Source organism: Lathyrus oleraceus, chromosome 4, assembly GCF_024323335.1.
Source record: "Lathyrus oleraceus cultivar Zhongwan6 chromosome 4, CAAS_Psat_ZW6_1.0, whole genome shotgun sequence".
NCBI lineage: Eukaryota > Viridiplantae > Streptophyta > Magnoliopsida > Fabales > Fabaceae > Lathyrus > Lathyrus oleraceus.
In genome coordinates this window covers 64,165,042-64,175,392 of record NC_066582.1, presented here as the reverse complement: position 1 = coordinate 64,175,392, position 10,351 = coordinate 64,165,042, and the positions used below count along the sequence as shown (strand labels likewise).

At 35.3% G+C, this 10,351-nt stretch overlaps 1 long non-coding RNA gene across 1 annotated transcript; it reads left to right on the top strand.

The window, feature by feature from the left end:
* Nucleotides 1-4,991: 4,991 nt before the first annotated feature.
* Nucleotides 4,992-7,325, top strand: LOC127135166 (uncharacterized). Its single transcript, XR_007808455.1, has 2 exons — nt 4,992-5,265; nt 6,981-7,325. It is a non-coding gene; the product is annotated as an uncharacterized LOC127135166 (long non-coding RNA).
* The last annotated feature ends 3,026 nt before the right edge of the window (nt 7,326-10,351 follow it).

Sequence of the window (10,351 nt, the reverse complement as noted above, 5' to 3'; positions counted from 1 at the left end):
ATTTGGTCATATTTCGGGAAGTATAATTTACATACAGTTTACTGCCACTGCCGCTATCTTATTTAAGATCTCATGTTACTTTTACTTATATACTCCTAACTCCATATACTATTTATCAACTTGAGTGTCGTGTCAGTCTACTATGTGTGGACACATGGAATTTAATTTCTTATTTGTTTGTTCTATTCACAAGTCACTTTTATATGACAAAATTTTGTCAGCTATCACGTCCTATTCAGTTGAAATATGTGTTTTAAAAATTTTGATATATTAAAAAAAATGATATATTTGTGTTTTAAAATGTGTAATATATAAATAAATATAGGATAATATTTACTTGTGTCCTTTAGGCACAAGATAAGAATTAAAGAAAATAATTTTATGTTGGAAATTGTGTATTGATTTTAATAAAGATATAAAATTAATTTTATAATTGTTTTTTTTTAATATAAACTTTCTACAAGTGGATGTCTTATCTTATACCCTTATGGTATAAGTTAGCATTATCCCTAATATATATATATATATATATATATATATATATATTATCATTAGGCAAAACCATGTAACGGGTTACCCTTACTTGAATTATATATTTTTGAGTCAATTGCAATTTGCAATTTGCAACGTTGCTTCTCAAAGGCTCTAAGCCACATAAAAAAAATATTAAATAGACTATCTTCAAAAGCTTTGGAAATAAATTGTTCGTTGCCAAAATAATTTCTTTGAGTAAGGATTAATATTATGGTATGGCTTTTCTATAAGAATTTGTCGATTAATGTCGGGTGAAAATTCAATTACAACGATGAACAAAGGAGAGAAAGAGAATTACACAGAAGTGGTTGAAAATAGTGGTATTAGCGTTAACAATCTAAATTGAAAAGTATCAATACACAATTGTATAACTAATAATTTAAATTTAAAAAATTCAATCATGTAATCCATTACAAATCCCACTGCTTTGATTATGTGAAATATTGGATGAGTGGTAACTAGTTACACTAAATCTATAATTGGTTACAAGACATTCTATTTTAATATTTTCGCTATATACCAAAGTGATAATTGGTTACTCCAAACTTGTAACGGGTTACACCTTACTTGAATTATATATTTTTTCAATACACCCCCTCAATTCAAGTCTTCCAGGTCTTCCATATTCACGTGCTTCTTCAAACTCTTGAACAATTCAATTGTCACTCCTCTGGTTAACCAATTGGCCACTTGGTTTTCACGTTTGCAATACCCCAACTTCAATTTTCCTTCACTCACAAGCTCTCTCAAGTATATATATATATATATATATATATATATATATATATATATATATATATATATATATATATATATATATATATATATATATATATATATATATATATATATATATATGTTTGCTTCTCCCATGTGCAATGAGATTCTTCGCAAGGTTTATAGAGAAAACATTGTTTATCATTAAAGTCATAGCTTAATTATCTTCATTGTACAACTCCTTCATCAAATTCATCAACCATACATCTTGACACGCACACATTGACGATTCAATGTACTCAGCCTCGCAAAAAGAGAGCTCAACAACCGATCTCTTCTTAGAACACCAAGAGATTGGTGTTTCTTCATACATAAAGATGTATCCAGTAATGGATTTTATGTCATCTTTATCTCCATACCAATTTGAGTCGGTATAACCGAACAATTTGCAACTTCTATCTTTAGCTGCTACGAGAAATAAAATTTCGTAGCCAATTGAACTCCTCCATTAAATCACCCTTGAATTCGGTAATGTAACTCTCATTGTTGTCCGTAATTAGTAAATCATCAATATAGAGACATGGGATAATCACCCATTTGCTTGTATCCTTCTTCACATACATACCATGTTTGGATACACATTTATCAAATCCTATCTCCTTTAGAAACCTATCAATTCTCTTATTCCAAGCTCTAGGTACTTTTTTCAACCCATACAACGCCTTCCTCAATCTATAGAGCTTGGATTCCTGATTTTTCACAACAAAATCAGGAAGTTGTGCCACATACACTTCCTCTTCTAAAGGACCATTCAAAAATGCAGATTTGACATCCATTTGGTAGATGGATCAATTGTTGTTATTTGAAATACTAACAACTAGCCTAATGGTTTCAATCCTAGCCGCCAGTGCAAATACTTCTTCAAAGTTTATGTCTTCTCTTTGCAAAAATCTCTTTGCTACTAATTATCGCGCCGTGAAAAATACCTGAGTGCATCGCACGCTCAGAGATACAACATAGTCTCGACCAAACTTTATTTATTCCCGAAGAAAAGGGGAAATATGGATAAAATCCAAGGGGAAGAGAAACAAGGTAAGGAAGTCGGTTATACAAGGAAAATGTATTAGCATCCCTCACATCCTTTTTACTCAACGAGAACCATCTTATTTGTCATTTACGCGAATGAGTGTTATTATCTAAAGATTACTTGCGATTAATAAAAGAGGGAAAATAAATTTAATAATTAGTGTGCTCGCCAAGAATCCGAACCCTCTTGCCTACATATTCTCATAGTGAAATGAGAAAATCAGAGCTTCGTAGTTCATGGTAGAAAATACGAATGTGTTGGTTTATTTTAGGGATCAGTTATAATCATATCTTAGAAGTGTATAGATGTTAGCTGATTCTGAAAAAATATGTTTTGGAAAGGTTTGTGTGGTAAAATAAAAGAAAGAGTTGATTGAATTAAACTAAAAAACAGAGAGAAAGTTTCTTGAAGTGTAGAAGAGTTGTGAAATGAGGAAAGTGATGTGTGTTTGAACCAGGATTGTGTTGTTTGAATCCATAGGTAGGTGTGTCTGAACCGAAGAGTGTAGTGTCTAAACTAAGAATGAGGTATTTTAACCGATAAATGGTGATTAACCATGCATGAAGGTATGCTAAACAAGACATGGTGATTAACCCAGGAATAAAAATGTGGTATTTTAACCGATAGACAGTGATTAACCAATGCGGGAAGGATATATAACTGAAGATAGAGAAAAACAAGAAAGGGGGATTTGAATTGTTTTCACGGACAATAAAAACTTTTAGCAACGCTACACACACAAAGATAATAACAAACAACACAAAAGTTTATCCTGGTTCACTTGAAAATCAAAGCTACTCCAGTCCACCCGGCCAAGGTGATTTTGCCTTTAATAAGGACCTAACCCAATAATCTAGAAATATTACAACAAACGTCTAAGAGTACAATGATCTCTTAGCCCTCTCAAGTCTACAGACTTCACAAGTCACTTGAGGAATTTACAACAACTATTTTAGAATTACAAGAATGTGTTTGGTGCTTCTAGATAAGCAATATGAACACAATTAAAAACGATGATCAATTATCACACTTAGAGCAACAACTCGTGTGTGATAACTGAAATATAGAATAACAAGAATTTGGTATATGATTCAAATTAGATATGCAGAATTCTTGTGTGATAGCTTCGTGTCTTAGTATGATGATAGTCGGGCCTTTTTATAGTGCTTGGAGATGATACCGTTGAATAGAGCATTGATGCTGACGTCTTGCTAATTATGGGACTTAATGACATTAATTTTATTGTCCTTTCTATAGCAGTTTTAGAGAGTATTCAATATTATCCATATAGAGATTCATACCATGCTTGGAATACTTCCTTGTTAAGTTATTGATTCTATTCTGTTGGGCGTGATTCAGAGTGCACAGAATTCATATTCTTTTCTCAGATCTTGTATTCTTCAGATAGTTGTATATTGTGTCTTCTTCAGAAGTTCTTTGACTGATCTTCAATTTAGAAAGTCTTCTGATATAAGGATCTTCAGATGTCTTCAGATTATGTGAGTAATTCTTTTGGACAACTTGTCTTCAGCGTCAGATACGATATCTTTAACTCTGAGTCAGCTGTTCTGGACTTTGTGTGATGTCAGGTGTTGTTTCATCAGATTCATTTTTTCGTTAGAGTTCTGCATACTTAGAAAATTTTATTAGGGTACCAAAATGTTTCACTTTTTGTTATCATCAAAACTTAGAGATAAATTGCAGAACCAAAATCTTGTTCTAACATTAAATAATAAGTGGTGATTAACCCATGAATGAGAATGTGGTGTTTTAATCGATAAATGGTGATTAATCATGTATGAGGGTATATTAACCAAGAATTGGTGATTAACCCAAGGATAAAAATGTGGTATTTTAACCGATAAATGGTGATTAACCAAATACAGTAAAGGTATATTAACCAATAAGTGGTGATTAACCCATGAATGAGAATGTGGTATTTGAACCGATAAACGGTGATTAACCATGCATAATGGTATGTTAACCAAGAAGTGGTGATTAACCCATGAATGAAAGTCTGGTATTTTAACCGATAGACGGTGATTAACCAGTCCAGAAAGTTTCTTGGACATGAAGCTCATATGACAATGAAAAAAGGAGGAAGGGTATTTTAACTATAAAAGGTGATTAACCCAAAGAGAAGGGTCTGGCTCAGAGGTGGGTATTTTAACCATAAGGTGATTAACCCAAAGAATGTATGAAAGTCCAAATAATATGTGTGGTCTAAAGAGACAAGTATTGTTAATGTTGATTGTTGAAGATGATTGTCTGTGTGGAAGAAGACTTGTCAATTATTCGATTTGAATTGCACTAAAGTCTATGAATATAGGTGAATACTTTGAACAACTAGGTCAATTAATCATAGATACCTTTGATCAACCAATCAGTCCGAGATAAATATCATGTTACAGATTTATCAAGCACATAGATTTTTATTTGATTAACAAACTATGGTCATCAAGGAATTTATAACAATCATAACCTTTGATGAAATTAGATTGAAAATTAAACGAAGAATAAAGAGCTAAAATCCAATTAATTCCTAATTAACCCTAAACCTACACTAAGCTACTTCTATTTTTAATATTTTTCATGTGTTTTTTATGTGTGGAAAATATATGCATTTATGAATTAAAATGGACTAAAATGCATGACAAAAGAATTAAAGAGAAGAAGAAAAAAACAAGAGAAATTAGCACAATTCTGCAGAAAGGTGTGAACCATAATCATGGAGTGTTAAGCCAAGTGTGGCGTTGGGCCTGACAGTAAAAGCCCTCAATGAAGTCTACATGTTGGTATAAAAATCGAGCAAACAAAGGAGGCATTGGAGGATGTCACCAACATGCAAGACCGATATTTGTCTTCGGAGATGTTGAAGAATCCAAAATTGAAGATGGAAATGGCAATACCAGGGGAAAATACTCCAGGTAGCTTTGAACTTCTTGGCTCTGTTCACACTGGTCTCTTCTCCTTCTCCTTCTTCAAATACCTAGTCTGTAGGATATTGTTATTGCTCCATGTTGTTGTTGTGCACATGTGAGAGGAGAGCGACGAGGTTGTGTTAAATTGCAGAGAGAAAAAGAATTTCAGAGAGTGAGATTGATGCAGAGAGTGAGGATTTTTCTGTGGAATTTGTTTTTTTCAAGATGATTGAAGAGTGTGAAATGATTTATAGGGGATGATGATGTAACTAACTCGGGCAAGCTATGGGGCAGGGGAGTTAGAAGTTAGGGCACTGTTAGAAAGTTTGGAATTGAAGAGAAAAGTTAGTTGTGAACTCAACAGAGTTAGAGAGCTATTAAATGTAGTTAGATGCGGTTAGTGAATTTAGTTGGTTAGTTAGTTTTTGCTAATTTGAAGTGAGTTTGATTTGTTGAAATGTGTTAATAGGTTTGTAACTCTGTCACATGTTTCTGTTAAAGTTGTTAGTTTGGTTAGTATCTAGTGAATTATATTAGTTATCTATGTTGAATGGTAATGAATCAGATTAACTTGTTGTTAGAAAATGAATTTGAAATTTTGAAATATTGTTAGAATGAATGGCATTACAATTAGTTAAAAATGAGTTAAATTTTAGTAACTTGCAGTTGGTGTTAGTTTCAGTCAGTTATTGTTATCTGAATCTAAATTAGTGAAGTGAAATGTTAAATTTGTTTAGGATGGAGTTGAATGAAGTTTTGAGTGAAGCCAAACATGCATAGGTGTAACCGGTTAACCCCTTTGGTTAACCGGTTACCAACACAACTTGGTGATTAGTTGGTGAAGTTGGGATGTTAATGAATTGCTATGATATCAGTTTTGAATCGAAGTCAGTAGGTTAGTGTAGTGAACTGCTTGTGAATGAATTGTTTATGGAGTTGTTGTGTTAGGACTGTTAATGCATAACCAAACAGTTAGTTGTTGAATTGATGTTAGGATAATGGTATTGAATTAGGAATTGTCATGAACAACTGAATGTTAATTATTGTATTGTTGAAGTGACCATACATGCCTTGTTAGATGCTTGTTATGTGAAATTAGGAATTAGTCAATGTTAGTGATTTTTTAATGTTGACGAGTTAGATCTTGGAATGATATAGGAAGTGGATAGAAAGTTGATGATTGAGTCGTGACCGAGTCATCTTGGTCAGTACTTGCTAATGAAAGTTATTTTAGAGTTATGTTAGAAATGGAGTGGAATTTTGAAGTTGGTTAGTAGGAAATTATGTGAGTTGGTTATGTGATATTAGTTATCTTAGGAACTGTTAGAATTAGTTTGATGTGAAAACAAGAGTTTGTGTTAATGAGTTAAAAAGGTTGTTATCTCTGTGACATCCCTGTTGTTAGAAGTTATTATTGTTTGAATGTGAGTTTTAGGAATTGTTATGAAAAGTTTGAAGTTAGTGTTAGGAAATTAGATTGAATTGTGACTGAATTGGTGTAGAAAAGTATGAACTGTTATAAAGTTTATTTAAATAAAAAAAGTGTAGGTTAATGGAATGTGGAAATGGCATACATGTTAGAAATCTAGACAATCCCATATGGCATGAGTTAACTTGACGTAATAGTTAGGTTTGAATATGTCAAGTTTGGTTTGGTGGCTTGTGTTATGTATATGTACATGTGTGAATGAATTCTAATTGTAGCGTATGTGATTTTGCAGGTCTGGTGTGGTAGGATGAACAAGACTTGGCATTGATCAAAATGGCATGGCACACAATGTTCACGAGTCAAGATTCCTTCATGGAGAAATTTAAAGACTTGGTTACTTGGAGAAACACAAAGATATGAGATGGCTTGTAAATGAAGAAAAGTGGTATTAGGGTTTAGGATTAGTGGTTGACTTTGGTCAAATGTTTAACCAAAACGTCAATAGTTGACCAAAATATCAATAGTTGATCAAAAGTCAACTCTAGGTCAAAACATGTAATTTTTTGTAATTTTCATGATTTGGACTTTGTAATATGATTTGATATTTTGTAATGAAAATGGCTTCTTTGAATTTAAACTTGATCTTGTATTGACTTCTGAATAATTCTTGACCCTTAAATTTGAACACGAATCTTGAATCTTGTATGAATCTTATTTTGATTTCTTTGACTTGAGTCCACATTGTAAATCCTTGGATCAACTGAACAACCAAGCAAACTATCCATGTAGGATTTCCATAAAGAATGGTCAACAAATAATCAACCTAAATTTGACCCTTGCTTTACAAAAATCAAACTTGATAATTGCTTCCAAAGATCAATACCATGATGCCATACATAGTGACCAAGGACCATATTCCATGAATTAGGGTTCCACAAGCATTAAGTCCAAGAGATGCATCTCCCAAGTCAATTGTATCACCAAGATTCCATAGGTTGAATCCGCAGAGAAACCCTAGCTCAATATTAGGCATAAATGATAAGGACATTTGAATCAATGACTCTTGTTTTAAAAATGCAACTGTAAATGAATGCTCTAAATGATTATGGATATGCAAATGAAGTGAGGATCATGAGCCAAATAAAAATGAAAAAAATTAGGGCAAACTTTGGGGTATGACAGTTGCCCCTATTTAATTATCTTGAACATGAATGTACGAATGGCGACAACTTTTCGGGCATTCAAGGTAGAAGAGGATTAAATACAAGAATATCAAAAAAAAAATCTCGTTGAGAATTGATGTAATGTGAGGTAAGTGTATTACGGATTTGTTTATTAGAGATAAGGACTGGAAGATGGGCTTCTATAGGGTCATCTGTCGGGGATTGACTGAAATATTCTATTGGGGAAATAAATTAGTCGCAAGAGAAAGTGCTTGGTATGCATGATATATGCAATGTATGATTGATTTTTCATGATGTGTGAAGTTATGCATGCCATGCAGCAATGTGGTTTATTTTTTGTGGGATACATGAATGGTTTCTACAAGGGCAAGATACTTTTTGTGTGGTGGTAGACTTCGACTCTCAGACCTTCAATATCTGAACCAAAGCATTTGTCACAAATGAGAGATCTTCAGGTCACCGTAACTGCTAGATGTTTAAAATATGACTCTTACTGGGGAAGAGAATGATTTGTAATTTGATCAGGCAGTTATTAAGATTGTCGCATTACGCGAAAAACCGGCGGGAAAACAAGAACAACAGAGCCGCCACCGTGCGTTATTTATCCCAAAAGAGGGAAAGGAAACGCTCAGAGTAAACCTGGAAAAAGCATGGTCTCGCGACCAAAGAGAATGGGATCGGGAGTCGGTTATGCGAAGGGAAGGTATTGGCACCCCTACGCATCCGTCGTACTCGACGGGATCCACGCACAATAGGAAGGAAAATGGTTGCTAAAACACTGCTCAAACACACACATACTGGCTGAAAGAGACACAGGAAACAAACGAGACTGACTCGGCAGGATATCGCATCCTGGGCCTACTTAGTCTATCAAGCATAGACATCAGAGTCTAAGTAGTTCGACCGGGGGAAACGACACATGCTCGCTAGGATGTCGCATCCTATGCATACGTATCTCCTTTGGACAAAGGAGAATCAGAGCATTCGTAGCTCGGCTAACACGCACACAAACAAACACAGGCAAAGGCAAACGTGGAGCCTGAATGCCAATCACTGGACTTACATCAGCATCCGAACCAAAACACACACAAGAAGGCAAACATGGAGCCTGAATGCCAATCACTGGGCTTACATCAGCATCCGAACCAAACGAACTCACACTGGAACCCGAACGCCACTCGATGGACTTACATCAGCTTCCAAGCACACAACAAGAAGAAGGGTCTCGATTGCAACCAAGGCAAGAGAAAGGGAAGGTCTCAATCGCAACGAGGGCGAGAGAAAAGAATCAGTGTTAGTTGTTAGTCAAACTCGACAAGACATCGCATCTCGTGCCTACGTATCTCATCTGGACATGAGAATCAGAGTTGCCGTAGTTCGGCTAAACTATTCCTGTTGGTTTGTATTTTTTAAGTGGACAACGTCACTACGCAATCTACCGGATGCTCGACCTTTGGAGACTTACTCACCTGTAGTAGAAGGAGTGGACGTATCCTTACGAGGGGATAATGTTTGTTTGTGCTTTAGGAAAGCTCAAGCAAGAAAGGAAGTCCTATACGAAGGAACCGTGCTACCTTAATTGACATGCAAACGAGACTACGCGGAGTCTAGCAAACCTAGGGGATACAATCACACCACACAAACGTATACAGCATGAAATAAACACACCAACAAGGGGCTCAAACATCAGGGCTAGGCTTTAGTCGAGGGGTCATATCAACCTCAACAAACAAGCCTCTGTATCGGGGTAAGGTTAGCTCTTAACCTTGCCATTGAGGGGCTAAGGTGAAGCTGATGAAAGGTGAGTGAAGATGAGACTTCACAGCTCTTATCCCTGGTCAGGGAGAGCTTCAGACAAAGGAGCGTGGGTTCAGAAAGATGGAACCCTTCTACGCTCAAGACTCTGACTCGATTGTACGCTGTACAAGATCTTGGGCTTGTGTCCCAATGCATCAACACACAGCCGTGCGAGCAGAGGGACGACTCAACAGAATAGTGGGGGATAGATTGCATATCCCTTTGATCCACCAATTGCCTCATAGAGGTCTTTACCTGCTTGGGCACAAATGTAAACAACCACAAACATCGCCTCTTAAGGAGGACTTCAGACAGTTGCCTGGCCAAGTAACAGGCCAGGTCTTCCAGACTACATGAAGAATAGAAGTCCTACCTCAATTGGTTTCAAAACCAAGCAGCAGCAAGCAAGTTCTTAAAGAACTGTAAGCGACTAAATGTACCTGAAATCAATCAAGTATCATCAGTACTCAGACAGACAAACAGTAAACAGCAAATGGTTAATCAGTTAATCTGTACAAGCAACACAAGTTAATGCACACAAGTGCAAGCTATAAGCTCAAGCTCAAGCTTTAATCCCTACAACACAAAGACATGTTAGTGGACAACATCAACCAAACTCAATTCAAATTGCCTTGAAGCAATCTCCTTAAGCATTGTGCATTTCATCCTGAAAATCCAAACC